Raw genomic sequence first — 22,267 nt, forward strand, 5'->3', positions numbered from 1 at the left:
CGTTGCTAGGAAAACACATAATGCCATTGTTTAGCTATCACAGCACAATACAAGAAAGTTCTATCATAGAAGTAATTTCTATTTTAAGATTAAAAATAAAACTTAAAATATTTGATAAGCAGAAATTGAAGCACAGAGCATCTAAATTTATGTGTGAAGATGCATTGCTATATGCTTATTTAGTTTTGAAATTTTCACATAGGCTCAGTTTATTTTCTACACTATATTCACTTCATATGTGTAATTAATTTCATGTAAATTAAATATAATTCCCATGTGCAAGTGTAAGAGTGCTCTTAAAATACTGTGTTGAGAGTTTATCCCTTCACTATGTCTTTTTGTACCTCCTTTTATTTTTTTTCTCATATATTAAAAAAAGAGTTACAAATTTTTACATAGCATTTGCTTGGAGTTGTAAGACATATAAAGCTATATATTAAATTCTCAGTGTGTATATAACCAACTCCATCCTTACACTCATGCATCAGTTCCACTAAAAATTTTTCTACAAGAGCAGTAGAAAATGAATTTATTCTTAACTGTCACTAAAGATTCCTGATTCACTAATTCTCAGATTCTTCAACATCTGAAAGGAAGAAAATGGGTTTTAGATTTTCTGTTAAGGATGACATTTCCAAAATACCAGAAGATAAGAGAATCTAATTCACTTATCTTGGTACTGTGACTTTCTCTCAATATTAGCTTGAACCACCTAACTAATCTCTTTATGAACTGATTTTATCATCTATAAATGGAATAAGAATAGACCTTGTGTGTTTATTACAAGGATTACATAAGGATAAAAAGAGTTTAAAACAGGGCCTAACTCATGGAGACATAATCAATAATTTCAACTGTAATTAAAATGCTATTAAAAAGCTTAGTTTTTGTCTCTTTATTATCAATATTCATATTGGTTAATTTCAGAAGAATTAACATGGAACTTCAGCAGACAGTACATCAAATTTTATCACCATTACCATCTTGATGGTTTGATTCAGTGACTAATGGTCTCACGTTATCATGGTTTGAATGTGTCCTGAAATTCAAATGTTGAAATTAATGGCCCATTTGGTAGCAATAAGGGCAGGACAGATAAGGGTAATTATGACTCCTTCTTTCTGAAGGGGCTTAAGAATCTAACAAGAGAGTCCACCCAGCAAACCCTCCATTGTAAGGAGGGAGCTCCACTGTACCACCTGAGAAGCAGGGACTAAACCTCAACAAGGACTAAACCTGCTGATGCCTGGATCTTGCATTTCTCAGCTTCTAGAACTGTGAGAAAATAAATTTGTTATTTATAAATTTTGCAGGATAGGCATTTTGTTATAGCAACACAGATATACTAGGCACATGTCATTTACCTAGTACTGATGCACAGCTGAGTGTCCTTTTGGAAGGAGCTATGGAGTCAGACAGATTACATTTGAAATGTGGCTTTACTAACTGTTGACTTGACAGGTATAATCTACTTAAGCTTAAAAGTGTTTTCTATAATAAGAAAAACGACAGTATTATCCACAGGAATGTTGTAGCAACTTACTGAAACAATAAGTGAATGGCTTAGTACTGAGCCTGGTGTATTTTTTACAATTATTTCCTTTGCTTGTAGTTTACTAAAACTGGTATCTAACAACACGTTAATTGACCTATTTTTATTAAGTCATGCTCTCTTATTTTAATGTCTTCCTTTCCAGTCCCAATAATACCTGTGACAATTCAAAACCACTTCATCTCCAGCCTGGCAATTGCCTTCTAACTATTGTTTGTTTACAACGTTATCTTTCTGTATTATTCCCCATTCCTGTGCAAAATCCGGTATCACATTGGTATCAAGATACAGATTTGCATCCTTCATTTACCATATTTAGGGTGCTATCTAAAGAACCCACTGTGGCTGCGATTTTCACATCCAGAGCAAATATGAAACAATCTTTTCTACTGTGATAGAAACCCTCTCTTCTAGTATGATTTTCCACATGCTGTACGTGCCTTACGTAATTCTTTGCTTTTCTTTTTTTTGCTCTATCATCTTCCACCTGATACTCCCACTAAACTGAAAAAAAAAAAAAAAAAACTCAGAGAACTGTGTTTTGCTATCTACATATTTCACTTGCTTGAAGAGATCTTCACTCTCATTCCCTTTTACTCCTCTTCCTCATTCTCCAGGGCATAGTCCAAGAATGCCATCATTAACATCCAAGACAGAAATAATCACTGTCTGCATGTCTTATTTCTTTTTGAAATGGATAATTCTAATTTCAGTGAATTGTGTGTACATTTAATATCCTCTTATAAAGTTTATAATCTATAGTGGTTATTTAGGAAGGTAGTTAGGATAACACTGGATAGGTGACAGTAAAGGATACCCAAAGTGCTTTGACCTCTGCCACACAGGTAGGAACGTCCAATTTGCTGGATTCAGTCTGGTCCATCTTTGCTGTTGCATGTATTTGGGGAATGAACAGATAAATCTCTCTAATAAATATATTTACTCAATCACACGTTTGTACATGCTCCTTGTACATTCCTTTCATAGTGATTTTTTAAGTGTATAGTCAATGAATATTTGATTACTGAATGGATCAATGAAACAATTTCACTCAAAAAATTTTAAATTGATACAATTTAAAATTACTATTCTCAAAATTTTTAGGATTTGCCTTTAAATGTATTCTTAATCTTTATCATAGATTTCATATGCTTGTTATTTTGAGGCAGGTGGAGGAAACTTTGCTGATAAATTCTCTGAAATTAATTATGAGAAGTTGACTTAAAATATCAAAGGTAGACATCTCATCAAAAGGAATATTGACACTCATGCCATTTTGATTTAAAAATCACACTCAGAAGTGCAATAATCTGAACCTAATTCACTCTTCAGTTAAAGTTCTGAATATCAAGCTAACCCCAAGATTTAAAATATTCATTTGCGGGGAAATGAAATTATCAGAATAAGACCATTTGGTAGAGAATTAAGAATAAAATGTTGAAAGCATGTCTATTTAAAAAACAGAAATACAATGCATACTTATTATTTAAAAATCTTTTCAATTAGAGTTGAAGGAATCTACTGGCAGCATGAAAATTAAATATAGACTTCAGATAATTTTTAATAAAACTCGAAGATTTTGTTTCAAACTATTACCCTTACATATTTCCAAAGAAACTGAATAAAATATATAAATCTATGTTTTATGACTTTATATATTGATAATACTTCTTCAACTATTTCAATTTGCATAAGGAAATATTCTCAGAGAAGCAGGCAGAGACAAATCAGAGCCTAGTATAGTACTTATGAGACTTGGAAATTGTAGTATTTCATTTTATTGACTAATTTTTTTATTTGAAATGCAGAATGAGAGAGGGAGAAAGAGAGATATTTCATCTGAACTTCACTCTCCAAATTCCAGCAATGGCCTAGGCTGTACCAGGCCAAAGCCAGAAGCTTCATCCAGGTCTTTCATGTGGGTGCAATGGCCCAAGCACTTGGGCTATCCTCCACTGTTTTCCCAGCCATTAACAGCGAGCTGGATTGGTAGTGGAGCAGCCAGGATTTGAACTGGCACCTATGTAAGATGCTTGCACCACAGGCAGAAGCTTAACCTACTATGCCATAGCGCAGGCCCCAGAATAAAGTATTTTTAATAAAGTAAAGGAAACACATGGAAAAACAGAAGTATTCAATTATTTAAATGAAATCACAAACTACATTTTAGATTCATTTGCTATTTGTTCTTTAATTTATGCTAAATAAATACAAAATTCTAGTTCATTTTTAGATCCTAATTAAAGAAGAGGGAGTTCTTCAAAAATACTGAAGGATCTTCTTTGTCTCACCTGTTTTATACTGTTTATACTTTATAATGAGCTGCTTTCCCCAAGCCTAAGACAAATAAATAAAATACCAGTTGATAGCAGGCTTTATATGTATGTTTTAAGTATGTTGTTTGCTGAAGGCCTGTATTTTATTTTTATTTATTTATCTTCATTATTCCTGCAGATTATTAGCAAACAATCTCTATTGTAATAATAATTGATTGACTCAAGAACTTGACCACTAATTCAACTTCCATGGAAGTGCATTCTACTAGACTACTTTACTATGATTTTTATCATTGGAAACTAACTTACTACATCATTATTTGCCAATACTTATTTAAATTTTATCATTATTTATCTTCAATTAGCAGAGTTCTAACAGAAGATTAGAAGCATATTCATATTTTAACATGACAATATATTTTACTTTGGCATTACATTAATGTTCTTTTAACTATATGGATAATTTTTAAAGACTAATAAATTCAACTTGTTTTCCAAATTTTCTTGTACTGATAATTTTCAAATACATATGAGTTTTCCTTGTTTTCCTAAATAACCACATATCACAAGAATCATAGCATGTATATAATTGCTTGGTAATAAAATCATGTAGGATGAAAATTTGTTGAAACAAATTTCAAATATAAAAATATAACAATCTGACACTGCAGATAGTAGTATAATCATTCAGTATATAGAGTAAAAATGGATGCACTCAATATATTCCACAAGCCTGTAAATAAGGAATCATCTCAAAGTACCCATAACTTGATATCAATGCTAAACTGGTAACATTTAGCTACTAACAGAACACAATCCCTATCTATCTATCTATCTATCTATCTATCTATCTATCTATCTATCTATAATTCACATAAAATAGAGGCCAGATCATAACTATTTAATCAAATGGAAAAATTTGGAACTAACACATTTTATTCTAGAGGAAATAGTCCATTCCCCAATGAAAATCACTTGGAATTACTATCGGCAGAAATATCACTGTGACCCACATGTAAATTTAAACGTGTATGGAAGGAACAGCATTGTACTGCCTTAACTGGAAATTAAGGTTACACCTTGAGAATGAGAGCAGTGGTTGTATGATACAGAATAGCAAAGGGTGCTATAAAGAATGACTGATTTATTGATGGTCAATGGATGTGATTGCAATAAATTTCAGGCATTTGACTTAGAAAACACTAATAATTGATTAATAGCAATATTGTGTATCCCAATGATTGTCATCTGTAAACTCAGTGGTTGAAGAATTTATATAGATTAACATTTTTAAAAGGATATAAAGTCTAAAGTTTTACTGTCACACACTTTTCTTTCCTGGCTGTGCTTGGTAGAATGCTAAAATTAACAGACCTAAGCATTTGTTTGCAAATAAATTTTCAAAACCCTTCGAATACACTGTGGAAAAACTTGTGTTATAATTTGGCTTCCTGGCTCTCTTTAAATATTGGATAAAATATGGTGAGCAGTGATAGAAATTGGCATTGAGGATATTATTTCTTACTGTCGGTAAAAAGTGAGAATGTGAGTCCACCTCTGGTTTTTGCATGTAAACTTTGCTATTATAGGTGCATTACATCCAAAAAAGGAGGATCACCTACTGCCTTTGGTACAATCACATCTCTGGACTTTAAAGCAAGGAGAAGATCTTAGTGCTAGATAATGCCTCAAAAGTACTCCTCATGGTAAGGTCTTGTTTAAGAATTCCTTCCAGACTGCTAAGAAAACATCTTAACTGCCATCTTACTATGGTGCTAAACAAAACGGTGTACTTCATACAGTTCTTTAAATTTATTTATATATTGATTGATTGAAAGAGGGAGGAAGGGGGAGTAAAGGGGAGGGAGAGGGAGGGAGGGAGGGAGGGAGGGGGAGAGGGAGAGATGAAGATCTTCCATGCACTTGGTCACTCCCTAAATGCTGCAAAAGGTGGCACTGGGCCATGTCATCGTAGGATCTGGGACTTCAGTCCAGGGTTCATATGTGGGCAGAGACTTAAGTATATCAGTGCTCATCACCTGCAGCTCCATAGGGTATGCATTAGTGGAAATTTGCAACTGGAAGCAGAGTCAAGCCGAGATACTGTGATATAGTCGGCAGATAGCAACCACTGACCAAAATTTCTGCCCCATACAGACCTGTAGTTATCAAACCAATGGCACATTACAACAACACTGTAGAAAAATCTTTGTCCTCACTGTATTTAAAGTGGAAAAAACAAATTGAGATTGAGTTTTATGAACTAGTAAGCTACTCAGCTTGGACATAAATCCAGTCATCTCATACCTTGTGTATTCAGACCACTACAGAAATAAAATGGTTATTTTATTATGTAACACCAGCAGGGTCATAGTAATTATATGCACGATTTCTGAGTTAATATTTAGCTCTTCTTTCTTAAATAGTGGTGGTGGCAGTGATTTAGTTGTTTTTCTCTAACTCACTTCATTGAACAGCACATCTTTCATTTGGCAGAAACCTGCGCTATACTAATCTGATAAGAGACTTTTGCTACGACAAAGCTCTACTCTGGAATAATTACAAAGAACTCTATGAAAATGAACCCCGGAGGACTGCCTACTGATATTTGTATATTAACAGACTGCTTTAAAAAGTAGAAAATACTCTTCATATGAGCTCTTTTGTAAGACGCCCAAAGTGTTAAACTAAGAGAGGTACACATGCATTTAGAGGAGTTGTATTGGACACTGGGAGTTGTGAAGATTATGACATTGAACTTCAAATTGTAGCTATCCTCTGGAGCTGGACTTGAGGGACTATTCAGTGAACATCATTAGAGAAAGGACAGAATGCTCATGAAGACACAGATGAGCAGGCTGATTCTCTCTGTAGGACTAGGCAGCGGGACTGCTGATAAGAGCTGTCTGATATGGGGCTGCTTTATGACTCCTGAATCTTCTAATAAGCATAGTTATTGGCATGGTCTGTATTTTCCTTACTAAACAGTAGCATTTGGTCCCTTACACTAAAGTGCCTTGGGTTTATAAAGTCTGCAGGTACTTCTTAACTCAAGGAGAGCTCCTCATGCAGAAATGCAATGGGTAATCTTCTTGCTGAATCAGAGGGCCCTATCAGCTTCCTTGCAAGTTAATACGATTTCCAGAGTTGGCACTGTGGCATAGCAGGTAAAGCCATTGCTTCCAGTGCCAGCATCCTAATATGGGTGCTGGTTCCAGTCCCAGCTGATCCACTTCTGATCCAGCTCTTTGCTATGGCCTTGGAAAGCGGTAGAAGATGGCCCAAGTCCTTGGGCCCCTGTACTATGTGGGAGACCTGGGAGAAGCTCCTGGCTTCAGATCGGTGCATCCCTGGCCATAGCAGCCATCTGGGGAGTGAACCAGTAGGTACAAGACCCCCTCCCCCCTACCGCCTATGCCTCTCTGTAATTCTGCCTTTCAAATAAATAAATCTTTAAAAAATTTGATTTCCATCTATTTCCCTCCTTCATTTTGAGGATGGATTTCTTTCTCTAAAACATGTTGTTCAGTATAATATTTTTAACACATTAAGTTGCATTATAGATACTGGAAATCAACCATCTGGAAAACATTTAACATGAATTTATTTTTAAAATATTTATGCTTGTTATACTTTATTACCCTCCCAATGACACTGGGTCTAAGTTTTGCTTGTTTGTTTATCAAGTATCATTTATGGACATCCGTCTGTAATAAAGTGATTCTTGTCCGAGTGCACCTTCTGGCTTCTCTGGCTCATTTCGTCTACGCAATTTCCAAAGAAATTGCCTTTCCCATACCTGATTCTGGCATGCTTACCATAGTCTACTCAAATAGTAGAGCCCCTAACTGAATTCATACCAGGTCAATCAGGTACTTTTTGCTAGTACATCATGAATTAAAAATAATAACAACAACTACCAGTAACACTCTAATTCTTTGGATGTAAAACAAGGAGCTATGAACCTACAGTTACGCAGAGAAAGTCAGTTAGCAGAGTGAACAAGCAAATCCAGGTGAAGAGAGAGCTAAGAAGCATAAAGAAGGCTACTCCTTGTTGGCAAACGTTTCCCCATTTCTTGTTCCTGAAGCCCAGATGTATGTTTACGTTACCCCTAACATATTTCTTACATTTCCTTCCATTTCCTGATCCCACAGATTACCTCCCATGCTCCCCCACCGTTTGCTCAAACTACTTCCTGCTTGAGTATGAGAACATTTGAATGGCCTCTGACGGACTGCCTGTTCTACTTATTCACTCTATTTTAAGGTGACCTCATTCACTTGCATGGCTCCATAGTTCAATCACCTTTCTGCTGCAGGTGCACTGCATAGACTATTCTCTCAATGTGTATCTCTTTCTGTCACTCTATGTCCCTTTTCATCATTCATTTGTTTTAATCTGTCTCATATTCCATACCATTTTTTACTTTTTATTAATATAAACATGTTTCATGTATTTCAAAAATACTATTCTAAGAAGGTAACCATACTTCCTTCCCTGCCTCCCTCAATCTACCGCTCATTCTTTCCTTTTCTTTTCCTTTAATTTTTGCAATAATATAATCCCAATTTACTTTATAATCACAGATTTAATGTGCCACTAACCATAGTGGTCAATAAGTGAAAAATAAAAAGACCACTGTTCCACAGGAGTATAAACAAGGGCTAAAAACAATAATCAAATTGTAAGATGTCAGTTTCATTTTTATATATATTTTGTATTCTATATTGACTACCACATATCAAAGAAAACATGATATGTCTTTTTGGGACAGGTTTATTTCACTAAGCATAATCACCTCAACTTGTACCCATTTTGTTGCAAAAGACAGGATTTCATTCTTTTTATGGCTGGATAGTATTCCATAGCATATATATATATATATATATATATATATATATATATATACACACACACACACACACACCATATTTCATTTATCCAGTCATCAGCTAATGGACATCTGGGTTAATTCCAATACCTCAGCTATTGCAAATTGAAGTGTAGTAAACATAGGAGTCAAATAACTCTTCCATATGCTGGTTTCATTTTCTTTGGGTAAATTCCAAGGAGTGGCATGGTTATGTGATTATTAAGACACATCTTACCACAGAAAACTTCCCATACAAGCTCAAAAACTACCATTTCTATTAGTCACAGAACTATTCACCTTTCTTCCAGAGCCTGAGCAGCACTATTGCCAATCCTGATTCTTTTTTTTTTATAATTTTTTATTAAACCTGCCTTCGAGTTATAAGCTTATTGTAGACAGATGCTACATCCTTTTTCTGATCATTGGTTTAAAAAATTATTTTTACCCTAGATTTTTACAACCCAGATTTATATTTTAATTCTAAACAAAGACATTCAACTACTCACTGCCTACTATTTCCTGAAATATCAAAGGTATCACAAACCAGTCATGCTCCAAATAAAATTAATGATCTTTCCGATCTCTCCACTTGAACTGTTTCTTCTATTGTGCTCCTTATATCAAAGAATTGCTGCTATCTCCAGCTAACAAAAATTTTTCTCTCACCTTGGACCCATAATAGATCAGTTAAACTCTCCTGTCTACTTTTCTTCAAGTATGGCTTTTGACTTCCTACTTTGTATTGCTGTGGAACACACTGGGATACGCTTTGCAGTCAGCTGTTCAGTGAGGGACCTATCATTCTAATTGCTGAAAGGACTATGAGTGAGTAGTCTTTTGCCACAGCCCTTTCATGGATTGACCCACTGCACTGAAATCCATCTCTCCCAATGAAGGGCTAGAACACTCTATTTGATTAACACAGAGAAATCTTTCTCACAAAATTCTGTATTACTGTCCCCGTACAAACGTTTCTTTCTTCATCTACTCCTTTAGCTTTTGGATATACAACCAGTCTATCCACTTAACACAGATGTGCAGGTATAAAGGTCCTGATAAGGAAACAGGGAATATATTGCAAAGGAGTGGTGGACCCAGCCAGCATATATCAGCAGGAAGAGGGAAAATAGGAGAGGCATTCATTTCTGAGAGTGCTTGATCAGACAGTCAGAACACAAAGCTGGATTTGAGGATATTCTTCTGGAAACAGAATATGTCATCAGGAAGGACCCTAGGAGATGATGCAAACTTATTAACTAGATGCCTTCCAAAAGAATGAGAAAGTCATGACCCATGTTAAGGTTAAAATGTCCAAATTGTGGGGCCGGCGCCCTCGCTCACTTGGTTAATCCTCTGCCTGCAGTGCTGGCATCCCATATGGGCACTGGTTCTAGTCCTCGTTGCTCCTCTTCCAGTCCAGCTCTCTTCTGTGGCCTGGGAAGGCAGTGGAGGATGGTCCAGGTGCATGGGCCCCTGCACCCGCATGGGAGACCAGGAGGAAGCACCTGGCTCCTAGCTTCGGATTGGCATAGCTCTGGCAATAGTGGCCATTTGAGGTGTGAACCAACGGAAGGAAGACCTTTCCTCTATCTCTCTCTAACTCTATTTGTAAAAAAAAAAAAAAAAAAAAAAAAAAAAAAAAAAAAAAAAAAAAAAAAAAAAGTCCAAATTGTCATGGCAGATGGTATAACAGGAAATAAAAAAAAAAATCTATGGAAAAGTAAAACAAATCTATGGATATACCATCTAAGTTTGAAATACCACCAAATGGATATTATCTATGGAAAAGCCCATATGATACCCCAATTTCCAATGCCATAAGAAATTAGCAATGAGAATGAGACAAAAATTACAAAAATGTTTATAGGTATTTCTCTTCTGTAGGTCAGTACTGATGGTAGAAATTGCCATTATAAATCAAGGGTCCCTCACAGCAAAAAGAGTTGTCAACCAGAAACCAGGTAAATACAGTTATGGTAATGAAGAGTCATTCCACAGAAAGATCCAGGAGTATAGACTACAGAAGGTTGTAGAGATGTTTAGTAACCTTTTGTGTCCATAGAATGATAATTTGGCCACAACGGCACTTGTCAATTTGTAGCATCAATGGTGGATGAACAGGAGAATGAAGACAGTTTATGCAATGAAGAAGTCATGATTCAAAGTTTTGACCCAAATCCCAATAACCTTCCTTGGCAAGTTTGACAGTAAATAGAAAAATGCAATCACTTTTGCCTGAGGTAGCCTTAGGTAACTCACAAGTAAGGATTCTGGCCTTGGCAGCAGATTAGCCACCTAGTACACTTCAGTGAAACACTTGTCCCAACTGTTGGGAGCACCAATGATCAAAAACATTCAACTTTCAGGCATGTCAGTTACACAGAATCATCTTTACAAAATCACACACCGACCTGGAGTGGCTTACATACTTAACTAACAATATTAGAAAATAAAGACCCGGCTAGCATTTCCCAAAATTCAACAGTTCTCAAGGGCCATTCTAGCTTCAGATTTCCTTATGGGGTTAGTTGAAGTTAACTACTGTTCTGTATCACAGCTTAACTTCTACTCTTATCCATCCTTCTCCCTGGATATGTTATTGTGTAGTTTACTGAGAAATCTTTATGAAAATATAATAACCTCCATAATATTTACTAAAAATATATTGAAACATTAAAATATCCATCTACTTAGTTTTTGGTGCTCTTTTTCAACTTTATTTTTGGAAAATTTCTTATGAAACAGTGACAAAATGAGTTTTGTCTTCAAGATAATTGTTAAGAAATTTAATTCTTTAATTGGAATATTCAAATTTTGATGTTATATTTATAAAAACATCTTACAACAAAAGTGTTTGTGATTTGAAGGTAGGTCAAAACTGTCTATCATATAGGACATATTTCTGCAGAGTCACTGGTTCATCAGCCTTTAGCCTGGGCAAATACTCAGGTACTCTTAGGAAAAAGCTAAGACTGATGCCAAAACATGAGAGTCAACTTTAAATGAGATTAAATAAGTGTACATTTCTCCCAGGTGGGAAGAAGATAAGCTTAATATGATATTCATATTGAGAACTCTAATATATGATATTTTTCCTTCAGCAATTAAAGCTCTGTAAAGGTACTTTCAACTCCAGAAAAGCAATTTTGTCATCACCACTTGTACTGCAACTTTTCCTCTGCTGTATATAATAATTATTAATATCTTTGATAAAAGACTTGGTAGCAAACAATGATAATTAGGTGTGATTGCTTAGATCCAGATAAATAATGTGTATCTAAATCAGTTTCTACTGCTGAAAACCTGATAAAAAATGTCTCTTCTTCATGGGAACATGAAATCAAAGTTTTGAAAGTTACTGTTTATAATTGTTGCTTTCAAATATTTAAATCTAGGTACATTTAGAAAATTTAAAGAAATAAAATATGATGGTTAACAGAATATTAGTTGGGAAGTTAATGCAGAGTATAGCATTATTATATGCCCTCTTCCTAAATGTCAACATTCTGTGTTCTTTCTGCTTTGCATAATATATCAGTTGACATGAACTATGAATATGTTTAAGGGTGGGCTTGGCACTTGAATAAAAACCAAAAATCTATTGTTGGAACATTTGGTAAAATATACTGTGTGTACACCAGAGAATAAAACACAGGGAAAAAATGGTAAATGTATACCTAACCAAAGGAATGGGATTTTAAAAAAAAGGAAGAAGTAGGCCGGCGCCGTGGCTCAACGGGCTAATCCTCTGCCTTGCGGCACTGGCACACCGGGTTCTAGTCCCGGTCGGGGCGCTGGATTCTGTCCCGGTTGCCCCTCTTCCAGGCCAGCTCTCTGCTGTGGCCAGGGAGTACAGAGGAGGATGGCCCAAGTGCTTGGGCCCTGCACCCCATGGGAGCCCAGGAGAAGCACCTGGCTCCTGCCATCGGATTAGCGCTGTGCGCCGGCTGCAGTGTGCTGGCCGCGGCGGCCATTGGAGAGTGAACCAACGGCAAAGGAAGACCTTTCTCTCTGTCTCTCTCTCACTGTCCACTCTGCCTGTCAAAAATAAATAAATAAAAATAAAAAAGGAAGAAGTAGAATAAACACATTAAAATGTATACATACAACCCAAACATTATATGTGTATGAATACACAGAAATGAGATGATCATTAAAAATAACAGAATGGTTTGCTGTAAAGAAAGGACACATTCTGGTGATGAAGTTCAATGGAGATAAAAATAAAAGAAAATAAACTAACAAACCATTTTAAAAAAAAATAAAGAGGAAGATTTTGAAAGCACCAGTGATACAATAATGACAGCGTTCCATATATTGACAGGTATAATTATTTCAATGTGCATCTGAAAATAAAAATAAAATAAAATCTACTTCAGACAGTTACTTATATTCCTCTTTGCCTATTTTCATTGCTATCATTTTAATTCATTTTTTTTTCACTTTCACTCCATTCTATATGCCCCCTAAGTATTCTCATTGGCATTAATATGTCTAATCACTACCTAATATCTTCATGTCAGGGTCCAATGATAAAGTTAACTACTCTGATAAATTATGATCCAGTAGCAATTTTACTGCTTTACACACATTCTGATAATATATTCTACTCCTTAGTCTTGGTTTCTGTAAGAGGCGACTCCTCTTTTATACATTTATTTATTGTAGTGCATTGCATTTCAGTTTCCTGGGCACTCTAGAAAGGGGTTTATGTCTTTATCTTTTTTATCTCTAGCTCTTATGAAAATGATTTGTGAGCATTATATATACATCAACTGAAGTTTTTAGAAAGATTCAAAAGCAGTTAGATTTTCTATGACACATTAGCTCATACGCAGCAGCTTGTGGAAGACCAACAGACTGATAACAGCTAGAAAAACCGTAATGAAATAATAAGGGGCAAAATCAACTCTCTTTCCAGGTAATGTATCTTTTTACTATGATAAAGTACATATAACATGAGAATTACAGCTTCAACCATTGCTAAGTGTATCTTTCAGTAGCATTAAGTATATGATGATCAACCATCATCAATCACTGTGTTTATCCAGGTATTTTCATCATCCTCATCTGAAACTCTGTACCCACAAAACAACTCACTCTTCTTTCACTTAGCTCCTGGTAGCCACTATTCTATTTTCTGTCTATGATTTTCATCTCAGTTTAAGTGTAATCCTACAATACTTGTCCTTTGTGTTTGATTGCACTATGCACAGTGTTTATAAGTCCATCCACATGAGTGCATGTGTTAGAACTTTCTTTTTAAGGTTAAACAGTATACTGATACACATATGTCCCCTATTTTGTGTATTCATCAGTAAGCGCTTGGGTTGCATCCACCTTTTGACCTCTGTAAATATGTTGCTATGAGCATGCTAAAAATTGTTTTCAGTTATTTTGCACATATACCAGAAAATTTGGCTGTTATGTCATATCATTTGGTATGTAGGTATAAACAGTGCTTCACTAGCATGCAATATATCTGACAATACACCCTTCTGTCTCTACATTATGATCATTGTCATGAAGCTCTCAATTTGTGACGTTAATCTCTATTTTCAAGAAAAATTAGCATATATGTGCATATAGATAATATCTACATATGAGTCAATGGGGCATAAGGCTAAAATTACAAAATTTTAAAGCTAAAATAATAAACTATAGAATGTTAAAAGCAGTTTGCTGTATCATGTGGTCATTTTATATTTAATATTTTAAAAAAAATTCTCAGTGGCTATATTGCTTTATACATATAAAAGAGATGCACTAAATTCTAACTTGCCTACATCCTCACAAACATTTGTTATCTTTTGTTGCGTGTTTGTTGGTTTGTTGATTTTAGTCACCCTAATTCAGGGAAGTAGGTAAACACTTGTGAGGTAGCTAGATTTAAAGGGAAAAGAAAAAGTGTCTCTGTTTCCACCTCTTGTTTACTTTGCTTTCCTCTCAAAGTACTCTACAACTTAAATGGCTCACTATGAGAGGCTGAGGCTGGGAAGCTTGCAGGCAATGACTAAGAGGAGAGAAGGGAAAAGTGCTCTCTGTCATCTCATGATCCTGGAGAGACAAACATTACATTCCAGACCTGTCAAAGCGGTCAAGAATTAAAGGTCTAAGATCCCAAAGAGAAGAGAGATAGAGAGAGGTAATTCTTGGACTCTGCTTAGGATTTTCATCAAGTTACTTCTGGCTTTAAAGAACCCCTGGAGAAGCTAAGCAGCTCAAAGGCAGATGTCTGAGGATTTTTGGAAAACTTTCAAGTTACAAACTGCTAGAGAACAAAAATTAGATTCTGGCACCAGCTAAGGAAAGGAGATCTTCTGCAATGTCTACCTGGGAACCACAGAGGATCACATGACAGAGACGGGATAGTCTCAGAGGAGCTCACATCAGAATCCCAGTGTCAACTTCCAACTTGACTTTACTAATAGTGAACATAGGAGTGACCCCCACAAGGAAAAACATAAAATCAGAGACCCTCGGAAATTTCTATGACACTGAGTGTGGAATTCACTGAAAAACTACCAGCAAATCAAACCAAACCAACAATCTATTACAAAGATCATTCACCTTGATCAAGTGGCATTAATTCAAGAGATCAAGGATGCTTAAACATATGCACATCAGTAAGTGTGATATACCACATCAACACAGTGAAGGACAAACATCATATTATTATCTCAACACATGAAATAAAGATACTTAATAAAAACCAACATCCCTTCATGACAAAATTGCGGACCAAATTAGGTACAGAAGGAACATACCTCAACATAATCACTGCCATATATAACAAGCTGGAGGCTAACACCATTCTGAATTGGGACAAACTCAAAGCTAAGATCTGGAACAAGAAAAAGATTCCCACTTTCACTACTTTTATTCAAAGTAGAGGTGGAAGTCCTAGTAGAGCAATTAAGAAAAAGAGAAGGAAATAAAGGACACACATTGGAAGGGAGGAAGTAAGATTGTTACTGGGTGCAGACAACATGATCTTTTGTATAGAAAAACCTCAAAGACTTCACCAAAAAGCTGTTAGCATTAGTAAATAAATTTAGTTAATTTGTAGAACACATTGTACAAAAATAAGTAGTATTGTTATATACCACTAATGAATCATTTAAAAAAAAATCAAGAGGGCCGGTGCCTTGGCTCACTAGGTTAGCTGGCATCCCATATGGGTGCCAGGTTCCAGTCCCGGTTGCTCCTTTTCCAGCCCAGCTCTGTGCTGTGGTCCAGGAGTGCAGTGGAGGATGGCCCAAGTGCTTGGGCCCCTGCATCTGCATGGGAGACCAGGAAGAAGCACCTGGCTCCTGGCTTTGGATCGGCATAGTGCCAGCTGTAGAGGCCATTTGGGGAGTGAAACAACAGAAGAAAGACCTTTTCTCTGTCTCTCTCACTGTTTGTAAAGTCTACCTGTCAAATAAAAAAAAAAAAAAAAAGAAAGAAAGAAAAGAAAAAAACAAAGAAAAAGAAATAAAGAAAGCAATCCCATTTCTTTTATTTATTTTTTTTTTTTTGACAGGCAGAGTGGACAGTGAGAGAGACAGAGAGAAAGGTCTTCCTTTTCCATTGGTTCACTCTCCAATGGCTGCTGTGGCCGGCGCACTGCGGCCGGCACACCATGCTGATCCGAAGCCAGGAGCCAGGTGCTTCTCCTGGTCTCCCATGCGGGTGCAGGGGCCCAAGCACTTGGGCCATCCTCCACTGTCCTCTCAGGCCACAGCAGAGAGCTGGCCTGGAAGAGGAGCAACTGGGACAGAACCGGCGCCCCGACTGGAACTAGAACCCAGGGTGCCTATGCGGCCGGCAGAGGATTAGCCTATTGAGCCGCAACACCGGCCACAATCCCATTTCTAACTGCTAGAAAAATTAGATAAAACTCCTGGGAATAAGTTTAACCATAGAGGTGAATGATCTCTAGGATGAAAATGATAAATCACTGATGAAAGAAATTGATGATGGCAGAAAGAAATGGAAAGACATTCCATGTTCAGGTATAGGAAAAATCAATGTTACTGAAATTCACATAGTGCTTATAATAATTTAAATATTCAATGTTATATATGTAAAATTAACTTCTTAGAATTGTACCTATGAAATAATGAAATCTGTGCTCCTTATAACAATTTATAAAATTCCAATGCCATTTTTCACAGAGCTAGGAAAAAAAAAAAGAAAACTACTAACATGTATGGAACTACAAAAAAACCTGGAATAACCAAAGTGTTCTTGTGCAAAAAGAACTAAGCCATAGACATTACACTAGCTAACTTTAAAATACATTACAAAGCAAAAATAAATAATCCAACATTGTATTGGGCTGAAAATACATCTGTAGACCAATGGAACAGAATAGGTACCCTAGAATTAAGTTCACACATGTAGAGCCAACTGACCTCTCACAAAGTCACACAGCTGGTAAGAACATGCATTGGAACAGGACAGACTTTTTTAATAAATGGTTCTGGGAAATCATATATATACATGCAAAAGAATAGAACTAGACTCCTATCAGTAACGTTTTATGAAAATGAACTGAAAACCGATTAAAGGCATAACTTTGAGACCTGAATCTCTGAGACTACTAATCAGTGGAAAACAGCGCAACACTTCGGGACACTGGAATGACAAGAATTTTCTAGATCACAGCCAAAACATACAGGAAATAAAAGCAAAAATAGATAGCAGGATTTCATTAAACTAGAGAGATTTTCTACAGCAAGGGAAATAATGAACACAGCAAAGAGGCAACCTACAGAATGGGAGAAAATATTTGCAAGCAATGCATGTGACAAGCGGATAAAATCCATAATATATAAAGAACTCCAACAACTCCATAACAATAAAAAATAATCCAATGTAAACATCAGGAATAGATCTAAGCAGACACTTCTCAAAGAAGACATACAAATGGCCAATGGTGTATGAAAGGATGGCCATCAACATCACTATCAGGAAAATGCAAAACAAAACCACATTCAGGTATCACCTCACTCCAGTAAGACTATTATAAACAAGGTAAAAAATAACAAATGTTGGCAAGGATTTGGAGTAACAGAATCCTTGCACATTGTTGATGGGAATGTAAATTAGTACAAATGTCAATTAGTACAGCCATTGTATAAAACAGTATGGAGGTTCCTCAAAACAAAGAAAATAAAGCTACCACATCGTCCAGTATTCCCACTGCTGGGTATATATCCAAGGGAAATTAAATGCATCATTCAAAGAGACATCTGCACACCCATAATTATTGCAGCAGTATTCAAAATAGCCAGGAAAAGGAATAACCTAAGTGCCAATCAACCGATGAAGGGATAAAGAAAATATAGTATGCATACGCAGTGCATTTTTTTAATCAGCCATAAAAATGATCAAATATTGTCATTTGCAACAACATGGATAGAACCGGAGGCTATTTCATTCAGTGAAATGAGCCAAGCACAGAAAGACAAAAATCACATGATCTCAATCATAGGTGGAATCTAAAACAATAGATCTTACAGGAATTAAAGTACAAGTGCAGTCCCAGAAGGGATGGCTTGGCAACGGTTGAGTGATGGGCGCTAGGTTATAGTTAGATAGGAGTAAGAAATCCTGGGGTTCCACTACACAGAAGGGTAAACACAAATAATGCTAATTTCTTATGTGTATCTCAATAAAAGAAACTAGAAGGTAGGATTTTTATAGTGAAGTTTTCGGTATAAAGAAATGCTAAGTGCTTAAAGGATAAGTATAATTATCCTGATTGCACATGACACATTGTAAACATGTATGGAACATCACATACTTCCCTATATATGGTGGGATTTTATGTCTGTTAATGTTTTAATATAAAAAAGTTAACATATATAAATAAGCATCTGTATGATGACACACCGCTTGTATATTTTTCTCAGGCATGCTAAGGACTCTAAGAAACTTGTGTTTTTGTTGAATAGTAGTATGAAAGCTCCACCACAGAAAGAGACCAGCTTGGGAAACGGACACATTCTAGGATTCCAAATGCCACGCTGGAAAAGGCACAATCATGGAGAGCCCGAAACATCAGTAGCTGCCAGGAACTCCGCTGCAGGAAGGGAGGGAAGTAAATGGCACAAGGGGACTTTCAGGGTAAGGGAAGTGTTCTGCATAATACATAGAACTCACTGGAAGGGCGGCTACATGTTCTTAATCACTTGTGAAAACCCACACAAATGGAATTCAAAGAAAGAACACTAAGCTATGGACTTCAATTAAGAATTATGTATCAATACTGGCTCACCAAGTGTAACAAAAATGCCACACTAATACAGGATAATAATAGGGGAACCAGCAGTTGGGTTTTGAGGGGGTGGGAACTCTTCACTTTGTTCACTTTTCTATAAAACTTTCATAGGTCAAAAAATAAAATTTGTTAACTAAAAATTCCACAGCAGCAGTCTTTTAGTATTGTCTAGCTTAAGTTTTAATTGGATTAGGAAATAAAGGCCACATCATATTTTAGGGAGAATATATACCACTAACTTGCATTGTTTCTCTGTGAATGCAATGATTTAAATTCTGAGTGTATATATATATATATATATATAAAATTAGAAAAGAGCTGATGTTGCAGCTCAGCAAGTATAGCCACCACCTGTGATATCACCATCCCATATGGGTAATTGTTCAAATTCCTATCCAGCTCCCTGCTAATGTTCCTGTGAAGGCAGCAGAAGATGGCCCAAATACTTGGGCCCCTGCCACCCTTACAAGACATGGATGGAACTCCTGGTTCCTGGATTTAGCCTGATCCAGCCCCAGCTGCTGTGGTCATTTGCCGAGTGAACCAGTGGATGGAAGACCTCCCCTCCTTCCCCTCCTTTGGGAACTCTATCTTTCAAAACAATAAATTTTGAAAACGATATGGTAAAGAAGAATTATATGTTCATGATAATCAGTACATTGAGGAGACTGGCTATGTGAATACATTCAGTATGTTAAATCACAAATTTATAATTCATTGTGCGAGGAACATTATTTTTAAAATATTTGTTTAAATATTTGAGAGAGAGACATAGACGTACGGTGCAGGGGCAGGGAAGGGGGGATCCTATCTGCTGGATCACTCCCCAGATACTCCCAATAACCAGGACTAGACCAAGTAGAAGCTGGGAAGCAGTAGTTCAGTTCAGGTCTTCCACTTGGGTGGCAGGACCTTAACTGCTTGAGCCACCACCATCACTGCTGCCTCCTAGGATCTGCATTAGCAGAAAGCTGACGGGAAGAGCTGGAGCGTGGTAGCAAGCACAGGCCCTCTTATGCGACACATGGACACCTTAATTGCTAGGCTGAGTGCCCACTCCAAAACACTGTTTTTAAATAGCCATATGTCAAGTGCAGAAGAAACGAAATTGACATTTATCTCAGTACAAAATATATTAGCAAATGGGAAGGTATGCAAGTCTAACTAAATAATACCTAAGGGATTGTTAGGTTATAAAGTAAGATTAATTTGAGTTGAAAAAATAAGTTGCAAGACACAGTTCAATAGCTTTAGAAATTTGTGGTTAAAGGTTTAAGAAGAATAACCTCTTATCTTCTTCTGTGATAAATACATATTCCTGTTGGGTGTGGGGTTGAAACTAAGAACTAAGTTAAGATTGTTTAATTTTTGTTTCTCTTTCCTTATGTAAACATTCCAATCAAAATGCATTAAGGCAGCAAATATTGATAACAACTTTATGACTAAGTAAGTCTTCAATTAAGCAATTTCATTGTAAAAATTAAGCTAAACTTCTGCTCAAGAAAATGAATGCGTGTGTCTTTAATCAGTCATGGAAAATATTAGCCCTATTACTTGCCAGGGGCTATAATTTCCTATTAAAATTCCAGCTGAGAGATTAAATTGATTTAAAGAATATTGTCTCAGAGAAAAGCTACCCACTTTTCAAGAAGTCTACATTCTATCATTTGATAGAACCTGGCAGCAGAAAGATTCCATGTTGAGATAATATGAATGTAGCCTCTGGCAGAATTTCTGCACCGAAGTGTGCCTCAGTGCAAAGTCTCGAGGTTTTATTGAGGCTGTCTACAATAATTAGCTGCCTGGATTCTACTTCTTAAATTGCAATAAAACTTGCGTTGAGATTATTTTCCATTTCATCATTCAGTGTTTCCCGTATGTATGAAATTCTCTTACAAATTTAGTAATCGGGGGAAAAATATTTTGTGTAACTTAAGAAACTGATGTGTTTCTTTTCTCATTTATTGCATTTCTTCTCTTTTTTTATTTACTACCTTTAGTTTCTAGGTTCAGTCATAAAAAATCATTCTATGCATTTTTCCTGCTATACATTTTCTATCTTATCAATGCAAATAGGAGACTTGGAATAAACAAGTGTGCATAATTGTATGAGAAAGAAAAGTACATACAGTCGTAGTCATGCTGTGGTTAACAACAGGGATACGTTCTGAGGGATATGTCATCAAGTGATGGTATTTTTGTGTAAGCGTCCTAGGGTGCCCTTGCACAAACCAAGGGCTATTATGTCACTAGGCCTTATAAATCATGGGACCATGCTTGAACATGTAGCACATCACTAACAAAAACTTGAAGCGACACAACAGCAGGGGCAATCTAAATCTCAGGGTGAAATGAAATCGTTTTCACCAAAATGTCAGAACATATGTCATACATGCAATTTCCTTTGGGGAGCAATGCAGGAAAATCTCAATGCCATATCATTATCGTCCACAGTCACTGAAACAGGGGACAAATATCCATACATTTTTTATGAAAACAATTGTTCTAGAGTGCATTATGGATGGCAATACAAACACAAAAATAAGTCTACATTTATGTGTGTGGTGTGTGTACATGTGTATACATACACGTATACAAAACTGAAAATCTAGAATTTTTTGTTACTGTCTCAGTAAAAGCATATCAACGTGAATTACTATTTTTTTTTATTTTGAAGCACAAGAGCAAATTTTGTTTTAGAAAATATATTTGTTAAAAAGGAATTGCTGGCCAGCACTGTGGTTCACTTGGCTAATCCTCCACCTGCAGCGCTGGTACCCTGGGTTCTAGTCCCGGTTGGGGCGCCAGGTACTAGTCCTGGTTGCTCCTCTTACAGTCCAGCTCTCTGCTGTGGCCTGGGAGGGCAGTGGAAAATGGCCCAAGTGCTTGGGACCCTGCACCTGCATGGGAGACCGGGAGGAAGTACCTGGCTCCTGACTTCGGATGGGTGCAGTGCCGGCCATAGCAGCCATTAGGGGACTGAACCAATGGAAGGAAGACCTCTCTCTCTGTCTCTCTCTGTCTATAACTCTCTGTCTCTTTCTCTCATTGTCTATCTCTGCCTGGCAAAAAAAAAAAAAAAGTAATTGCAATATTAACATAACAAAACCAGTGAAATTTTGAGAACACATTTGAGATAATAACATAGTTTGTAAACAAATTTATTTACTACTTTAATTTAAATATACTCCTATTTTTTGAGAATTAAAAAATCTTAGTTATTAATTTTATTTGGCAAAATGAATCTTTGCATATTTCCTTGGAACCAGCAGGTATATTATTACCCTACTCTC

The 22,267-nt window shown here is 36.3% G+C and overlaps 1 protein-coding gene across 1 annotated transcript in view; it reads right to left on the reverse strand.

Annotated features, from left to right (window-relative positions):
- SGCZ (sarcoglycan zeta) overlaps positions 1-22,267 on the reverse strand; it is a 1,230,796-nt gene that overhangs the window by 208,405 nt on the left and 1,000,124 nt on the right. The gene's annotated exons all lie outside the window — the stretch shown is intronic.

This window comes from Lepus europaeus, chromosome 16 (assembly GCF_033115175.1).
Source record: "Lepus europaeus isolate LE1 chromosome 16, mLepTim1.pri, whole genome shotgun sequence".
Classification (NCBI taxonomy): Eukaryota; Metazoa; Chordata; class Mammalia; order Lagomorpha; family Leporidae; genus Lepus; species Lepus europaeus.